This window comes from Mandrillus leucophaeus, unplaced genomic scaffold, assembly GCF_000951045.1.
Source record: "Mandrillus leucophaeus isolate KB7577 unplaced genomic scaffold, Mleu.le_1.0 Scaffold181, whole genome shotgun sequence".
Taxonomy (NCBI): Eukaryota; Metazoa; Chordata; class Mammalia; order Primates; family Cercopithecidae; genus Mandrillus; species Mandrillus leucophaeus.
Window position 1 is genome coordinate 564,315 of NW_012101821.1, and position 18,592 is coordinate 582,906.

Below are 18,592 nucleotides of genomic sequence, written 5' to 3' on the forward strand. Positions count from 1 at the left end.
AAAAAAAAAAAAAAAAAAAGGAGAACATCCTTATGAACAACCTGGCTACCGCACTACAACTTCAAAAATCAAAGCTTACACAATAATTGAAGCTAAAGGTTTGATTATTTTCCCCAGTAGCATCAAAAAAAATGAGGTAGACATATGCTGATCACTTAAAAGTGATGTCCTTCTCAGTTCAGTTCAATCCTGACATTCTTCAGAATGAAAGACTCAAAACTCCTGTGTGTTTGACATAACAGCTAACTGCATTACCTGACCCCAGAGTGGATCCTGTGCTGGAAAAGAAACATTATTGGGGTCAACCAACAAAACTGGAACATGAATGGGAGATTAAAACATGCTACCAATGTTAAATTTACTGAAGTTGATAACTGAATGGTGGTTATAAAGAGAATACTCTTATTCTTAGGAAATGCATAAGTATTTAATAATTAGGGGCCATGGTGTATACAACTGTCCTACAAAAATAGGTGTGCACATACATATGTATGGAGAAAGAGTCAGAGAAAAAAATAAATGAAAAAGCAGTGTGGTAAACTGTTAACAAATAGGTCAATCTGGGTAAATGGCATATGGGTATTCTTAGTGTTATTTTGTACTTTTCTGTATGCTTACAATTATTTCCAAATAATTGAAAGCTTTTAAAAATAAAATAAGTAAACATTTTTAAAAGGTGGAAACAACCAAAATCACTCTGTATATAACTAGTGATGATTGGGGAAAAAAAAAAAAAAAGTTTAATTTCAGTAAAAAATGTCTGCTTGTGAAAATCACTTTATTACAACGAATTATTAGAGTTTATGGACTTTTTTTTTTTTTTTTTTGGAGACAGAGTTGCACTCTGTTACCTAGGCTGGAGTGCAGTGGCATGATCAGAGTTCACTGCAACCTCTACCTTTTAGGCTCAAGCAATCCTCCTGTCTCAGCCTCCTGAATAGCTGAGACTACAGGCCAGTCTCACAGTGCCAGGCTAATTTTTTGTATTTTTTGTAGAAATGCAGTTTTGCCATGTTGGTCAGGCTGGTATTGAACTCCTGAGCTGAAGTGATCTGCCTGCTCTGGCCTCCCAAAATGCTGGGATTACAAGCCTGTGCCTGCGTGCCTGACCCAAGTTCATGAACATTTAACACGCAATATTCTTTTCAAGCTTAAGCATTGTAGTTAACATGTATTCCTCTTGCTTCATATTGCTTAGTCTTTAATTTTTAAACATGTGAAAACATACATGAATATAAAAAAGTACACTTTTCCACACAATATTTTCTAAATATTTCTTTCTCTCCTCTCTTTATCTCTCCTTTCCTTCCTCCCATCTCTATATCATCCCTGTCTCTATCTCCTTTTCATTCTACCTAAGGCAGAAACTTGGAATTTAATATTTGGTCTCAAAAACAGTTACAGAGACCCATTTCTTGATGTCCTCAGTGAGGACTGGAAGGAGAATGCTTTCAGGTGGTCCTTCTCTTTGGCTAGATTGATGTACCTAATCAAATTTAATAATACCCCAAAATAGAGTAGGATAAATGAGCTAATTGCTTATTTTCAAATCAATCTATGTTGCTAATATTTTTAATATACTTTATATTATTTTTAAAAACATGAGGCTAGATTCAGCAACATCAAATCATGGGTTGTAAAAACAGGCAAAATATTTCAGGAAAATAAAGCATGGCCTCCAAAATAACAGTTTGCCCTGTGATATCAGATTTGGGCAGGAGATCCAGTCCTCAAACACTCCTGCATGGACAGGAAGGCCCAACATCTTCTTGGGTTCAAGGATAGAAAGTTGAGCAGTGTAACTTGCATGTATAGGAACTTTTTCCTTTTTTTTTTTTTTTTTTTTAGAGACAGGTTTTGGGTCTGTCACCCAGGCTGGAGTGCAGTGTTTCAATTACAGCTCATTGCAGCCACTGCAGCCTCTGCAATCTTGATGCCCTGGCCACAAATGATCCCCCTGCCTCAGTCTCCCAAGTAGTTGGGATAACAGGTCAAGCTACCATGCCTGGTTTGGAAATTTATTTTATTTATTTATGTGTTTGTTTTTAAAGGCTAGTGAAGTGAAGCAGTGGAAGTGGAGAAGGAATAAATAATTCTGTAGCTTGTTGTGATCAATTAGTTGTAAACACCACTGCATTCGGACTAGCCTGGTTTGGAAAATTTATGTTTTAAGAACAATGCTAGCTCCAATCCATAGAATGGAGAGAAGGAAAAGTGAGAGTGGTAATCAGAACTTCCTCGAAAATAAACAAAATATACAGGTAAATGAGAAAACAGTATTTACACAGAGGCAGCCAAGTTAAATCTAAATAAAAAGTTGTTGGAGTATGGTCTAACAATTTCTATTAAGGAAAAGGGGAATAATTTTGGAATACTGCTTTGCAGAGATTTGCATTCTTTTGCTGCAAATTAAAGATTTAAAATATATATACTGACAAAATACTTTGGAAGGGAAGAGCACCAGTGTTCCTTTAGTTCTGAAGAACTACAGTTTTTAAAAATGGGAGAAAAAGTTAAAACTACATAAAATATTTATAACAACATATTAAGACTGTCGTTCTAGATAAAAATGTCAGCAGCTGGTTGTCACTGATGTGGGTACATGTATAAATTGTACCATCCTCATAACTGGGCCTTGATGGGCCCTGCTCTTTCACAGGCAGTATTACAGAGATGGGAAGTAGATCTCAGAGTGGAAGACAGGTTGGTTTGGAAGTTAAACACTTAATTGTAACTATGTGATGCAAGCTATGTCCTCATAGGCAAGTCACTGAAATACTCTGAGCTTGCTTCCACAACTGAAAAGTGGGTCAGTTAAACCTCTGAGTGTTCTTGTAGCTTGAAGTGCTATTCAAATATACAGAATATTCATTTACAGGTTAAATCATACTTATGAAATTTGGCATTTGGATGAACACTCTTGGCCAAGAAACAATATATATTTTAGAGAAAAAAACCCACAGTATTTTATTTCTTTATAAGATAAATAAATTGCAATATATGCAATTTGCTAAAATTGGTTCCTATTGGCTCCCAGAAAACTTACTCTTCATTACTACGATTCTCTGATTGAGGTCAATTCACCTATTGTTTACTAATGATTAATATTTTCTCCACTATTTCACTGCAGCATTAATATCCAAATTGAAAATGTTTTAAGGTTCATTCATACATGGACTTATCACCCTCTCACTATTTAAAAAATTATAGTAAAGTTACGTATAGCATACAATTGACCGTTAGTGACATTTAGTCCATTCACAATATTATGTAACCATCAACACTGTCTTGTTTCAGAACATTTTCATTACCCCTAAAGCAAACCCTATACCCATTAAGCAGTCACTCCCCATGCCCCCCCGTTCCTAGCACCAATACCACATTTTGTTTACTGATTCATCAGTTGACAAACATATGATTTATTTCCACTTTTAGGCTATTATGAACAATGCTGCTATAAACATCTTGTATGAATGTATGTTTTTATTTTGCTTGGCTCTATATGTAGGACTGAAATTGCTGAGTCAAAAGGTAATTCTGAGTAAAACTTATTATGGAGTCATCAAACTTTTCTGCAGAGGCTGCCACATTTTATTTATCTACCAGCAGTAGCTTCCCCACTCCCTATCTCCACACCACCTCAGGATGAGAGACTGGGCCACCTACTTGGCCCAAAATATGCATAATTACATATATCCCATGTCTAATTACTCATGCCAGTTTGTAGAAGAGTAATAACAGCAAAAGAAATAGGTGTCAGTCATTGTTGTAAATGCCTTATACATATTCATACAGCTTTATAACCAATATAACAGCATAAACCTGGTTCCCATTTCCCCCCCCCCATTTAAAAAAAGGCTTTTGAAAACTCTCTCATCGAAGATTTTATGTTTCCAGTTTGAACATCCCTCTTTTACCTGCAACATAGAGAAGACATTAAGCAATAGAAACTGAAAACCTTTACAGAAATATTCTACGAAAAAGAAGATATGCAGGGAATGATACAAACATGTATTTCTTCCCAATAAGCTTTGGAAATGTTTTCCTAAAGCAAATAGCTGTATTGGAGATTCTGTTAAATTAATAATTTGGAAACATTTTATTTGTCTCAACCTTTTATGGTGATGCATGAGGTTTGGTAGAGTGGAGGGAGGAGGAAAGAAGAGTGTTGAGTGCATGTGATGAAGCCTCAAATAAGTATGAGACTTGGTGTGTGGTGGTTCAGAGCAGGAGCTACAAATTGCATGATCCCTGTGAACCCAAGAGTGTCGACCCTGGATGTCCATGGTAGGAAGCCACATTACCCATCCTTACGCCAGCCTAAGAATGTGTATTAGAAAACTAACCTGCATTCCGTGAATCAAACCTTTGTTTGAGACTGTCACCTCTCTACAGATAACAATAAATAATCTACTATGCAAAAATTCAGGCAATCCAGTATATGATTATTTGATTAATTTCATTTGCATGTTTTTTTGTGTGTAGATGGCATCTTGCTATGTTGTCCAGGCTGATCTTGAACTCCTGCCCTCAAGTGATCCTCCCAAAGTGCTAGGATTATAGGTGTGAGACCACCCTGCCTGGCCTATTTGTATTATTAGATTACATTTATTTACGGAGTTAATTTGGGAGTATAAAAGCAATTTTTCAAACTTAAATGGACTATTAAATAATACTTGGTGAAGAAGGATCTATTTTAGAGGTTTAAAAACACAGATAAGACTGGGCATTGGGGGATGTTGGAGAGGGAGTTCTAGAGACTTCCTCACTGAACACTCCTTCCATAGCCCCTGAACACTCACTCCCCAAGTACTCAAAGAGCCCTGTTGAAAAACCACTGATCAAAACTAAAGGAGATTGTTCCAATAGTTACCATAATTTAACTACCGTTTTCACATATTTGCACTGAAAAAAGTACAAAGTATGCAAGTGCCGTAGAGGAGGTCAAAAAGTTAGTTACTGGCTTAACAGACATCATATTAAAATGTTTTACATTTTAAGAAAGTTTGGGGAAACATTTAATTACTTTTCTCTACCTGTCCTAGACAATATGAAGTTGACTGTGCCCTTTCATAGTTAATCCACATAAACCCAGGACCAAGCTGGGGTCTTACCAGAAGGTGGCCACTAAATTCACCATGGGCCAGGCCAAGAGAAGGGATCTCCCAGCACAGGTGGGGCCTTTGCTGACTTTGTCCACACCATTGGCTGTCCACAGGTTGTTCAGTGGCATTTTATTTTTTAATCCGAAAGCATTTCCTGTACTTAGAAAGATGATCAAGCAAGATCTCTGTCAGTTTGTTTCTTAGATGCTGTGGGAGCAGCTGTGCTCATGGAAAGATACCAGTTCTCCCTGTTCCAGGAAAAAGCAGGCCGAATTCATCTCTATTACCTTGTATGCATAACACAGGGGATAGTTAGATGAGCGTTTACAAAATGTGTGCTGAGAGAAGCCTGGCTCAAGAAGGTGCTGCACACACTTTATGAATGTCAGCAAATAGCTATGGACTGACTGGTCAATTGAGTATGAACCATACTTTACCTTTTAAAGATGTTGCTTTTACAGAGAACCATTAATGCATTTATTATTTATCTCTTACTTACTTCAAAAACATTTTGAAGAACTGAACAAAGACTAAAAAATGCATGATATATAAGAATAATAATATTTATAGAAGTTTTACTTAGGAGAGACAGACCAAAAAATATATAACCTTGAATTAGAGGGATTTAAAATACGTTTCAACCTTAGTTTTTATAAGATATTTTAGCCTTTAAAGCAGAGGTTATTTTAAATTTCTTAAGATTTTGTTCATGCCACTTTTTTTTTAAATATATTCTGGTTAAAACTGAAAAACTATAGCCTACAAACTGAATCCAACTTAGAAAACAAAACCAAACATATCCCGACTAGAGGCCAGCAGGTCTTCTATGTAAGTGATGGACACATTTCCCATTTATCTCGGGAGAGTAAGAAGGTGATCCATTTTGTCAGCAGTGAAATTGCTTTTTTGACAATTTCTGCCTAATCTACCTTAGACCTCTAATATAGAAACCAACAGATCTCCCGGGTTATTTTACAAATTTAATGCTCAGATGGACCTGCATTTTAAATGGTTATAAAACTGATGAAGGATTCCCAGGCAACGTGGGCACAGCATTCGGGGACTTCCCACTAGTCAGAACTACTTGGGGAGACATCAAAGCTACAATGAGATCGAAGACGCCTCATGTGGAAATCTCCCTGTGACTTCACTGATTCCTGAGACAATGCTAAAACTCTTCAGTGGAACTTATGAAATGAATAATTTTGCAGGACGCATGCATGAAGAATAATCTAGATGCAGAACTTAGGGCACATTGAATATAAGAATACAGGTTGAAAAAGTGTCTTGTGATATAAGATGACTTTTTTCCTGAAATTTTTTAAAATGTTTTTTACCCTATGTCTGTGTATCTGAAGATTTTTATGAAACAATCAGTTATCAGATAAAATCATTTTTCTAATTAACACCTCTAAAGTCATTATCAAATAACAATATATGACCCATTGGAAATGCAGACAAACACCTGCTTGTTTTTACAGATTTTTAGATTTTCTACCATAAGTATCTATGTGTACAAATCTGAAGATGCTGTGTAGAAACTTCCACATATGTGAACTTGGAAAAATTTATTTGAGTAATTCTTCTCTTAGTTCAGTAAAGTGCTAATACTGTTTACTTTTTTGAAATCAAATCAAGGAGTTATCTAAAAAGCCAGAACAAGAGGCTAGTGCAGTGGCTCATTCCTATAATCCCAGCACTTCTGGAGGCTGAAGTGGAAAGATCGCTTAAGCCTGGGAGTTCTAAACCAGCCTAGGTAACATACTGAGATTTCCATCTATATAAAACATTTTTTTTTTAATTAGCTGGGTTTAGTGGCATATGCCTATAGTTTCAGCTGCTCCAGAGGCTGAAGTATGAGGATCCCTTGAGCCCAGGAGGTTGAGGCTGTAGTGAGCTGTGATCATACCACTGCACTCCAGCCTGGGTGACAGAGTGACACCCCCGAACAAAGTTGATATTCTCCTACAATATTTACTAAGCATCTACCATGTGCCAATCACTCTCCTAAATATTTTTTGCACACTCTTTCATTAGATCCTGAAATTGCAAAAACAGCAATTACTTTTGCACCAACCTAATACATCATGTAGTCTCCATTAGTCCCATTTTATAGATGAGGAAACTCATGGAGAGGTAAAGTAAATTGCCCACATTATAGCACAGACAACCTAACCTGAAAGCTTATCCTGGTAACCACTTGACTTCTACGGGTGTTGACCCACCTTCTAAAGCTGTTGCAGGGAGGAATAGTTCATGAAGCACTCCCTTCCTCTTTCCTACCCTCACCCTTTCTCCCTCCCCAGGACCCTCAGGCTAGCTGATGGGATTGCTCTTTGAGAATGAGGGGATAAATCTCATGACATTCTATCAACAAACTAGATACTACCTTGGAAATGTTTAAAATGTATTACAACATAGCTTTGTACTCAAATGGATTCTCTTAGGGTCCCTCTATGTTTCTTCACTCTCAGTCACGGACACTATTATACTATTTCAGTAGAAATGAGAAAGTGTGAATTTAATATAAACTGGCTCATAGGAGGAGGAGGAAGATGAGGAAGAGTAGGAGGAGCAGCAGAGAAGGGAAAGAGGAAGAAGGAAGAAAAAACGGAGGGCGGGAGAGAAATCTACTTTAGTATTTATGCTGGAGAAAAAGCCCCAGCGAACCCTGGAAATTTACAGGATTCTAAGGACATTTCCCCAGTTCTAAGGTAGAGATACTCCCTTAGGTGCTCGGGAGTAAGGGTCATGGATCACGGTATATTTCATAAGTATCTGTTTACAATTCCATTTATAAGAAGTTAATAGTCATCTTCATCTTTTGACATAAACAAAATTCATTTTTCATTGTTTCTGTATTCTTTTACAAGTAAATATAATGGTAGTGATGACTAAGGAGGCTGTAGGCTAAGTACAGCCTCTTTCTTTAAAGTTTTCATCGATCTCTGCTAGTAATGATACCTTAATAAAGCAGATTCTGTCTTTAAAAAGTCATAATTTTATTTGAAAAAATAGCTTCTCATTTAACATTCGAATGAATACCAAGAGTGCTCACGAAGGCCTCATCTGACTTTAATTAATGAGAACAGAAGTTTTTAATGTCATATAAAATAAATGACAATAATCACAGAACAATTTTTACTATTAACCTCCAGCAGAACTGGAGCAAATATAATGTGTTTGTGAAGAAAGAAACATTTAAATCCTTTTTATTACTATACACAAGCTAAAATTTACTTATTTTGAGAAAATACAAATATGGCAATTGGTCAACTATTTTTTCCACTTGAGTTGATTACCGTAGCATCAACATAAAAAGCAAGAGAGCTTCCAACCAGAGCCTGGAGGTGAGCTAAGGTCCAGTGCAACCTACATCATTCCACTCCCTTTTTATGGATAAGTGGAAAAACTAGGCACCAAATTCAGATTATTAATTCGAACAGATTAATTGATTCAAGGTACAATACAATGCTCCTTTTTAAAGTGAGATGTGACAGGGAAGAAATACTTGTTATTGCAGGGAGCTATTTCTTTTTAGTAGTTGTTTTTCCCTGAAAAAAAAAATTGTCACATTAATAGTAAACATAAATGTCTCCAGATGTTTACTGTGGGAAGGCTTGTACCTAATTTCCTAAAAATTGTGACAAAAACTAGTACAAGGTGTCAGCATTCATCACTGATAGGAAACTTCTTTAAAAAAATCTATGTTTCTATCTCAAGGACCTTGGACTTATAACCAAATTAAAATAACTTCTATCACTTTCACTTTCTAATATTCCCAATGAATGTAAAAAGTACATAAAAATAATCTAGGAACTGAGTCTCTTAAATGAAGACATTATTAAATATTTTGATACCAATTTTGTCACATCATAAAAACCGTTGCTTGGATGCAAAGAGCCATCTCAAAAGCATATGCAAAAAGTGAAAAACGTTGCACGTCTTTTGTGATAATGAGTCAAGCAAAATAAAAATTCAGCTCCTCCATAGACGCAATTTTTTAGCAGACAGAAAGGGAACATCGTCTTTATGGGACATGTTTTTAGCAGAATACTATAGATTCTGTAAAGGGTTATTGGTGTCCAGGACAATAAATGGCTTCTGGTGAGAAAATAAAGGCCTACTCTTTCTAAATACTATCATAACTACAAAGATTAAGACAAAATAAGTAAAGAAAAATATATTCCCCTTAAAAGCTGAATGTGAATGCTCTGCAAGGTCCGAATAAGGACAAAATGAGCACTCTTGTGGTTTATCTTTCTGGCTCAGCACAGTTCGGTACAATCAGGGGTGGCAGAAAGAGCACAGTCTTGCCTCGAAAGCCGGCCTGGACTCTAGTCAGTCTCCCCCAGCAATTTCCCAGGGCCACTTACTGATCCTTTCTCAGCCTCTGTTTTCATATCTAAAACCTAGAAATGATAAAACCTACCTTGGAAGGCAGCAGGGAAAGCTAGGTGATACCTCGGTAATGTTTCTAGTATGGTTCTGAGAACCTTTCCAATAAATTTTAGTTTCCTATATGTATTTACTTGGGTTAAATACAGAGAACGGTAACTACTCTTAATGTTTTTAAAAATAGAGACTTTGTCAGTGGCTTTTTCAGGACACTTCACTTGGATCTCATGCTAAGGCCTAGACAATCTTCATTCTGTCCTATTTATGATATCACCACCTCGACAGTTAAATTTGTAGGCAATTGCTCTCATCCAAAACATATTATCTTCATCTTTGTTTCTGACTTTTTTGATTGCTGGACTTCTCATTTATTTCTTCTTTCATTATGCAATCTGCTTCATGTTTTACTAGATTCCAAGCAGATGAGAGTTGTTTTTTTATGCACCACAAAGGAAAGGTTGATTTCACTGGTGATGGAAAACCAAATGGTTGTGGAATCTTCTGTAAATCCAAAGAAAAGAAATAAAGAATAGAGGCAAGAGCACCAGGTGTTGGGTAAAAGCCTGTGCTTCAAGATAAACAAATCAAATTTTAAATGTGAACTACCCTAACTACTAATGTGGTGACCTGGGGGAAGCCATTAGACCTTTGTACACCAAGGACCACTGTAAAACACGGAAAATAGACCCATCTCAATCTTACAAGAGCAGCTGTAAGGGTTAGACAAGGTTGGGTGCATAAAGTCCTTAGCATAAGACCTGACCCATGACCTGCCTGTGGGAAATCATACGTATCATTATTATCACTCAGATTAAATATCAGATTTTTAAAAATGAGTACTTAATCTTGCATGTCTTATCTGTGTCAGGCATAACTGCAAGCCAGGATGCGGTCAGCAAAGAAGCACTTTATTTTTCTCCAATGACTAAAAAGCTTCTTTGTGAGATTTTGTGTGTTGAAATATTCTTTGTCTTTCAGGATATTTCATAAATATTGAAAACAGAAATGGAGCAGGTAAATAGATGGCCATATACCTCAATTCTTCCCATCTCCCTGCCTTCGGACATTTATTAAGTCATCAACATTTTTCTAGGCTGGGTAATCGTTGTGTTCAGTGTGAAGAGGAAAGTACAACTGTTGGTTCTACCTGCAACATAGATGCCAAATCTCTCTTCTGCATCTTTCATTCTTATTGCCACTCCCAGGATGAAGCCTTACCATAATTATCAGGACTATTGCCTCCCAAACCAGTCTCCCTTCTTCCATTTTTGCCTGCCCTTCGACCTATTGTCTCCCAGCAGCCAAAACAATATACTAAAAATGTTACCTGATTTGGTTACTCCTATAGAGGCCCTTCAGGATAATATTCCAACTCCTCGCTTTGCCCTATGGATACCTGTGGGACCACTCTCATATCTGACATAATTTCCCCAGGCATTTTTCTCCGGTCACATCAGCCTTCCCTGAACCCCTGCCTCCAAAGGATCAAGCTGCACCCACCTTAAGCCTGTTGTTCCCTCAGCCCAGAAGTTTCAGCTGCTTGGTCTAGAAATGCTGCTTCTTCTCATCCCAGAGCTCAGGTTTAAATGTTATCATTAAATGTCACCTCAGAAAGGCCCTCCTGGATGATACCTCTCTGACCCTGTAACATCTTTTTCTCCACATGGCAGCCTATCTATCTTCTTCTCAGAACCACTAATTATAATCTGCAGTATCCCCTCATATTTTATCATCTGTCATGAAGCCCCAGGCAAGAGGGACCCTGCCTGTCACATTCTCAGTTATGTTCTCTACAAGGGTACTGCACACAACAGGACCTCCAGGAATACCTGTCGAGTAAATAAAAAATTAAAACATTTGCAAAAGCAGAAGAACAATTACTTTATATTCTCTTATAGTAAGAAATAGTGAAATGCAATTCATTAGTATAAATGCATTTTATGATAATCAGGAGAGCATATCATGTATATGTAGTATACATACTTGGTATTAGACAGAAGCAACAAATCACTGAACAGAAAGGGATGCCGTTTCTGCTCCCTCCAGCCTTGTCTGAGTTGTTCTGAGCTGTGGATTAACAGGGTTCATTAAGCACCTTCCAATGATGTGGTTTTCTTATTGTAGGTGTCTATCACAAAAAAGTGCTTTCCTGTACACATCAAATAATAAAGAACAAAAAGCCAGTGGTCAAACATATGATAGCATTTTATGCCAAATTTCAAGGGTTATACAATGCTAAAATTCTGGTCGATCTATCACTGCTGGCAGAAGCCACATGGAAAGCATGAAAAGGAATATAGCCAGACCCTAGGAGCAAACTCCAGCCCCATGTGACAGCTTGCAAGGAAAGGTGACTTCAGTATACAACCTCAAGCAACTGAATTTACCCCAAAGTTTGAATGAACTCATTAGCAAATTCTTCTCCCAACCCTCCAGTAAGGAATGCAGCCCTGATAAACACCTTGATTAGCCTTATGGAACCCTAAGCAGAGGATCCAGTCAAGCCTATCTAATCTCCTGATCATGCAACATAATAAATTCTCATTGGTTTCAGCCACTAAGTTTATGGTAATTTGTTATAAATTCATAAAACCTGTATACTTTGGTACCTGAAAATGGTGTGCTGCTGTGATAAGCATCTAAAAATTCAGAAGTGGCACTGGAATCAGGAGTAAGTGGATGCTAGAAGAATTTTGAGGAGCATTAGAGAAAACACCACCTAGATTGTCTTGAACAGACTCTTAGTAAAAATATGGACATTAAAGACTCTGCCAGAGAGGGCTTGGAAGTTATGGAGGAGCATTATAGAGAAAATCTAGCTTGCCTTAGAGAAGAGTTAAGTCAGAACAAACAAACTTTGGGTAGAAATATGGATTTTGAAGACATTGCTGATGAGAGTTCAGAAGAAATGCATTGAAAATGGGAGGAAGGGAGATCCTTGCTGCAAGCATGCCAACAAAATAAAATTGCACCCTCTAGTTATGTAGAGTATGGACATTTTAAATGTGAACTTGCATAGTTAAGTGAATAGGTTTTCAAGCAAATAGGTGAAAGAAGTGCTTTTTTTTTCTTATAGGAAAATGTGAGAAGAGAAAGATAAGTTGAGAGAAGAATTATTAAACAAAAGAGAATCTGAATTTGTTAAATAAAAGAGAATGAGACTTGATGATTTGTGAGATTCTTTCCCTATTCAGGTACCAGTGATGGCAAAATTAATAGGATGCTTCAGAAAATGTGGCAGAGAAAAACAAAAGTTGAACATGTGATTATACAATCTGTTACTAAACCTTCATAAAGATCAAACAATGAGAGTACTCAGGTACAGTAAAGGCTCTTTGAAGAGATTAAGGATGTGGGATATAGATCCCCTCAATATAACTAGAGGCACTCAAAAAGCTTAAGGGCATTTTCTTGCAGCCATCTATGCAGCAGACAAAAATACTATAGCGATGATGTCAGAAGACTTGATGAACCCAAATTCTGCCTAATGAGCGAATATGAGTGACAACCATGGGAAACCCATAAAGTTCTTGAGAATTTTATATCTGCAGAAACACTGCCAAGTTGTCTTGAAAAAGACAGAAAGAGTATACAATAACAGAAGACTGTCAGATGCTCAAACCCTACTGGCAGAAAACAGGCTGCTAAAAGTACTCAACTGCAAACATGTGCTACTTTTCATGAAAAGCTAGCAGATGACACAGAAAGCAGTGCCCAAAGTCCAGAGGGAGAACCAATGACCCAGAGTCAGGGATCAAGAGCCACAGGGCATTGTGTTTGAAGTATTCTTGGAGATATTCTTTTAAAGTTACTAATAGAATACATAGTATGCCTTGCATACACAATAAATGTCAAAAGACCACTAAGAAATTTGCAGTACTCATGTCTCTAATCTGGCAAAATGTCCATCATAGTAATAAAATAGAACATGTAATCTGGAAGAATAACATCTAACTATGGAGTTATAATGAATTTAAAATGAAGTAACCTATCAAAAGCATTCTTAAACTATGTAATGTTCTCCATAAATATTTGTTGTTAGTTAATTCTGATTCGAAGTGACAGAGAGATCATTTTCTATCCAAAGAAAAGTTTCCACTGCTTTTTAAAGGAAAAATAAAATCACATTTTCCTAATGTTTTAAGCCAATTTGTATTTTTGGAAAGTGCATTTCTATTGCATCACCTAAGCCACTATAGACCGTTGTTCCTCAGAGAAGTGTCCAATCCCTGTGAACCGTTATTTCTGAATAACAGCCAGCATTTAAAATCTGGTTAAAAATAAAAAGGGAGACACAATTTATGGCCCAACATGCATAAAACAAAACAACACGGAGACTTGCAAAGAAGTAATTACAATTTGGTTACACGTTAGCATAAAAATGTAGATAATTAAGGATTCTGAAAAACTGACGCTTATCTTGTCTAAATTAATACTCAAATTTTGGGGAAAATTGCTAAAGAACACCAAACAATACCGGAAACATCAAAAAGTTTCTAAACTTAACAAAGTGCTTAAATGTTATTTGGTTGAGCTATAACCAAGCTCATGTGGTCATAATAGGTAAGGCCAACTAGACTGAATAGAATATAAAAGCTCAAAAGAGGGGCAGACATTTTCATAGACGTACAGAAAATTGTCTCCTATGGAGCCAGGAAAGCATCTTCTCTGAGAATACAAAGCATTCTCTCAAGCTCAGCAGCACTAAATCTTATGAACATTACTAACCCTACAAAACCGGTTCTAAAGTTAAGAATTAGTTCATATGTTGTAGAGGAAACAAGACAGAATGCTTCCTGAGACCACCAGGCTTTTTTGATGATCAAAACATGCATATGAAAAGAATACATTGTGCAGTGAAGCCTTAAATGACCACTTTTTGATTAATGTGAACATCCTTCATTCTTCCATTCTTGGTACTGAAAATCGGTCATGTCTGCAGCACCTTGCAGAGCAGCACAGGCAAATCTTTGAAGCCTGAGGATTCCTCAGTAGTCAGGATCACTCACCGTTATGATGTCAAGGTTCTAAGGCTCATCCGATAACTGACAAACTGGCATACTCCCTTCTCAGATTTTCTACCATCTTTTAACTTCTAAAATCTCACCTTTATATTTTTACATCATTGTAGATTCACAGTGGTTGTAAGAAATAATACAGAAAGATTCCATCAGCCTTTCATCCAGTTTCCCTTACTGATAATATTTCCCTAACCTATAAGTACAATAACATAACCAGGATATTAACATGGATGCAATCAAGATACTGGACATTTCATTTGCCCCCAGGATTTTCTGTATTTCCCTTTTACAGCCACACCAACTTTCTTTCCACCTCCGTCACCTTTTTAATCCCTGGCAACCACTAATCTGTTCTCCATTTCTATAATTTTGTCTTTTCAAGAATGTTATATAAACAATTATATAGTACATAACATTTGTGGATTTTTTTCACTCAGCATAACTGGAGATTCATGCAGATTGTTACAGATAATTACAGTTCATCTATTTGTCTCACTTAGTAGTATCCTATGATGTGGTTATACTTCAGTTTGTTTAACCACTCACCTGCTGAAGGACTTCTGGCTTGTTTCCAGGTTGGGGCTATAACAAATAAATCCTCTATAAACATTTGTGTACAGGCTTTTGAATCAACATACATCTTTATTTCTCTGGAATAAATACCCAGGAATGTGATTTCTGGGTTGTAGTTTCATGTTTCATTTTAAAGAAATTGTCAAAGCATTTTTCAGGTATCTGTATCATTTCACGTTCCCACCAGCACTGTATGAGTGACCTACTTTCCCTGTGTCCACACCAGTATCTCGTGTCACTGTTTATGTTAGCTGTGCTGACAGGTGTGTAGCGATCGATACCTCATTGTGGACTTAACTTGAATTTCCCTGACGGTTAATGATCCTGAACTTCTTTTCATATGTTGATTCACCATTTGTTTATCTTCTCAGTATTATAGAACTTATGGTATTCTGCTAAAAACATTTTATGTAAAAATAGGGTTCCCTTTCCAGTAGAAGAGTAACCTTTTCACAGAGGAGGAGGTGGCTGCACAAGTAGGTGAAATGCCTTGAAGCCATGCAGCCATGAGGTAACACAGGGACTCAAATCCAGCTGATGTAGGAGGTCACACAAGCCTAGGGCAGTCAGGCCCCGTCAATCTTCTCATGTGGAGAGTCTCCTTGTTTTGGCAACCTTGTAGGCCTGAAATTTGATCTTCCTAATAAAATTTATTGTTGCCTTTATAGTATCCTGAATCATTGTTTGAATATGTATATTTTATTGCACAGTAGCTAAAGACTTCAAGGAGTCTGTATTTGATTTATCATTTAATTCTCATTGACTTTGGCACATTGAGGACATTTTTGAATGAATACATAAAACCATTTCCTGCCATGGATGGAGACAACAAAGTCTCTTAGGTTTATTCCACTCATTTAACAAGTAGTGTTTGAACCTGTAGTAGGGGAAAGGCACTTAGGTTGGGGCAGCAGCAAACAAAAGGGAGCCAGGCCCAACTCTTACATAACCTACATTTGAATGCGAGACACAGAAGTTTACCAAATATTCACACCAGTAACTGTGTAACACAAGACTGATAAATGCTGCAAAGAAATTACAGAGTGAGACGTGAGATGTAAAGAGGGAGCGATATCTGATTTTGTTGTGGAGAGGCAGGCAAGGGAAGCCCTCCTTGAAGAACCCATTTGAAATACGCTTTTTAAAAAATAATTTGGAATTAACTAGAAAGAGAGGGGGAGAAAAAGGGAGAGAAAGTGTGAGAGAAAGAGGAGTGTGTATTGAGAAGAGAGGTTTCATTGCTTAATGCAGAAGGGATGTAATTTGAGTATATCAAGTTTCAGAAACATGAAAGAGTTTGCAGGATTGGAGACACCAGAGAGTGAAATAATCCTGAAGACGTAGGAAGGGAACAAAAATGCAAATCTCATTTGTCCTTTTCAACCTTCAAGGTTTTTTATCCCCAAACCAAACTGATAAAAGTGGTATATAGATAGTGACTTACAGATACTTCTAACAGCTTGTAAAGGGACAATACTAACCTGGGACAAGCTTGACTGTATTTGGTACTATGGAGGTTCATTGGGTAACACTTTCTGGCCCCTCATCAAACATCCGTGATAATGTATTTAATGTATGAAGCATAGCTCGACTTATCTCTGTACATTTCCCAATGACCAAATTATTACAAGGTGATTTCCTCTTTCTGCCTCTCTCTTTCACAGAGTAAGAGACCTCTCTCCTTCTAGAATCTAGTGATTCATAATCAATTATTATATGAATTAGAATTACTTGAGGAAATTAAAAACCCTCCCACTCCCATTCCCTAAAAGTTCTGATTTATCAGATACAAAACCGCTAAATTTTTAGAAAGTACTTTGCAGGTGATTCTTGTATATAACCAGGATAGTAAATGACTGTTTTTAAGGCATGCATTGAGAAATATGTTATGCTTTGATGTCATCTTCTCCTTGTAGTGAAGCCAAGGAGAGAAAACATTTGCTTAGGAAAATCCAGGGAACTTTCCTTAATACGATAGTTACCTTTACATGTAATAGCTAAAACTTAATTTATTCTGAAACAACATTGTGGAGAGGGTTCTGGGAAGAGTTGGAAGCACCAGAAATGTGTCTCCCACCTAGACAAAAATTGCACTGGCAGAATCTGTCTTATGTAACTATTTTGGAGCTCTGCAGTCTATTGAAGGCTTGCATTTCCCAGAAAGAAGGCTTAGACAGTAAATTGCAGCTAATTTCAGTCCATTTCAGCTCTTACCTCAGTAGCAATGTGGCAGGAAATGTGCCCAGCAATGTGGCAGGCAGCTGTGCACATGGTCCTGAAGCAGCTCCTTGGAAGGAGCCAGGGTGGGCAAAAAGAACACTGTCTTCAAATATCAGCAATCTGTGTCTAATCCCTAATTGCTGCTCTGATCACAGAGGTGCAGACAAAGAGGTGGGCAGCCATTATTGTTGTGCCTCTCCCCATTGTTGCAGGCCCCTGCCCCTTAGGCTGAAGTGACTTCTAAGGGATGTAAAGGGCCACTGGTCTTTCCCCACTTTATTTTTGCTTTTCCCCTGTTGATAATGAGACAGTATAGACTAGGACATTCAAAAGCAACTGCACATATGGGGAAAATTAGGAAGTGACTAGGTATGCCCAGAAAAAGGTACAGGCTGAGAGAAGGCCTCAGAAGACTTTAAATTTACACTTCGGGCTGATCTTTCTTGTAGAGACAGCCTGCAACAATAAAAAACATACACAAAACAATGGAAAACAGCAAACCCAGGTAAAGGGCGACTCTGATTTCCAGAGTTAGTGTTTATTATATTCAGATATCATTTTCAACAGTAAAATCACACCACCAACAAAAAAACGAAAACAGGAAGGTATGGCCCATTCAAAGAAAAAAAGTTATTCAATAGGCACTATCCCTGAATTAGACCTAATGGCAAATCTACTAGACAAAGACTTCAAAACAACTGTCTAAAAGATGTTCACAGAACTAAAGGAAGATGTGGAGAAAGTAAAAAACACATGTATAAACAATATGGAAATATTAATAAAGAGACAGAAAACGAAACCAAAAATAAATTTTGGAGCTGAAAATTATACTAACTGAAAAGAAAGAATCATCACATGAATTCAAGGCAGATTTAAGCAAGAAGAAGAAAGGATCAGCAAACATAAAGATAGGACAATGGAAATCATCATGTCTGAGGAACAGAAATGAAAGAGAGTACAGAAAACTAAACAGAGCCTAAAGGATGTATGGAATATCATCAAATAAGCCAACATATGCATTGTGATAAACAAAAATGGTAGAGGAGAGAAAGAGTAAAATAGAATATTTGAAAAAACAATGGATGAAACTTCCCAATTTGATGAAAGACATGACTATAACTATTCAACAAGCTCAACAAACTCCATATAAGATGAACTCAAAGAGATCAACACTGAGACACATTATAATTAAACCCTGCAAAGTAAAAAAAAAAAAAAAAAAGAAAAAGTGAGAGAGAGAAAAATCCGGAATGCAATGAGAAAGGTGACTCATCA

General features: G+C 37.0%; 1 long non-coding RNA gene across 1 annotated transcript in view; it reads right to left on the reverse strand.

Annotated features, from left to right (window-relative positions):
• LOC105537905 overlaps nt 1–9,673 on the reverse strand; it is an 18,738-nt gene extending 9,065 nt beyond the window's left edge. The window contains exon 1 of the long non-coding RNA XR_001005797.1: nt 9,538–9,673. This is a non-coding gene — a long non-coding RNA (uncharacterized LOC105537905). The remainder of the gene's footprint in view (nt 1–9,537) is intronic.
• Nucleotides 9,674–18,592: the final 8,919 nt, after the last annotated feature.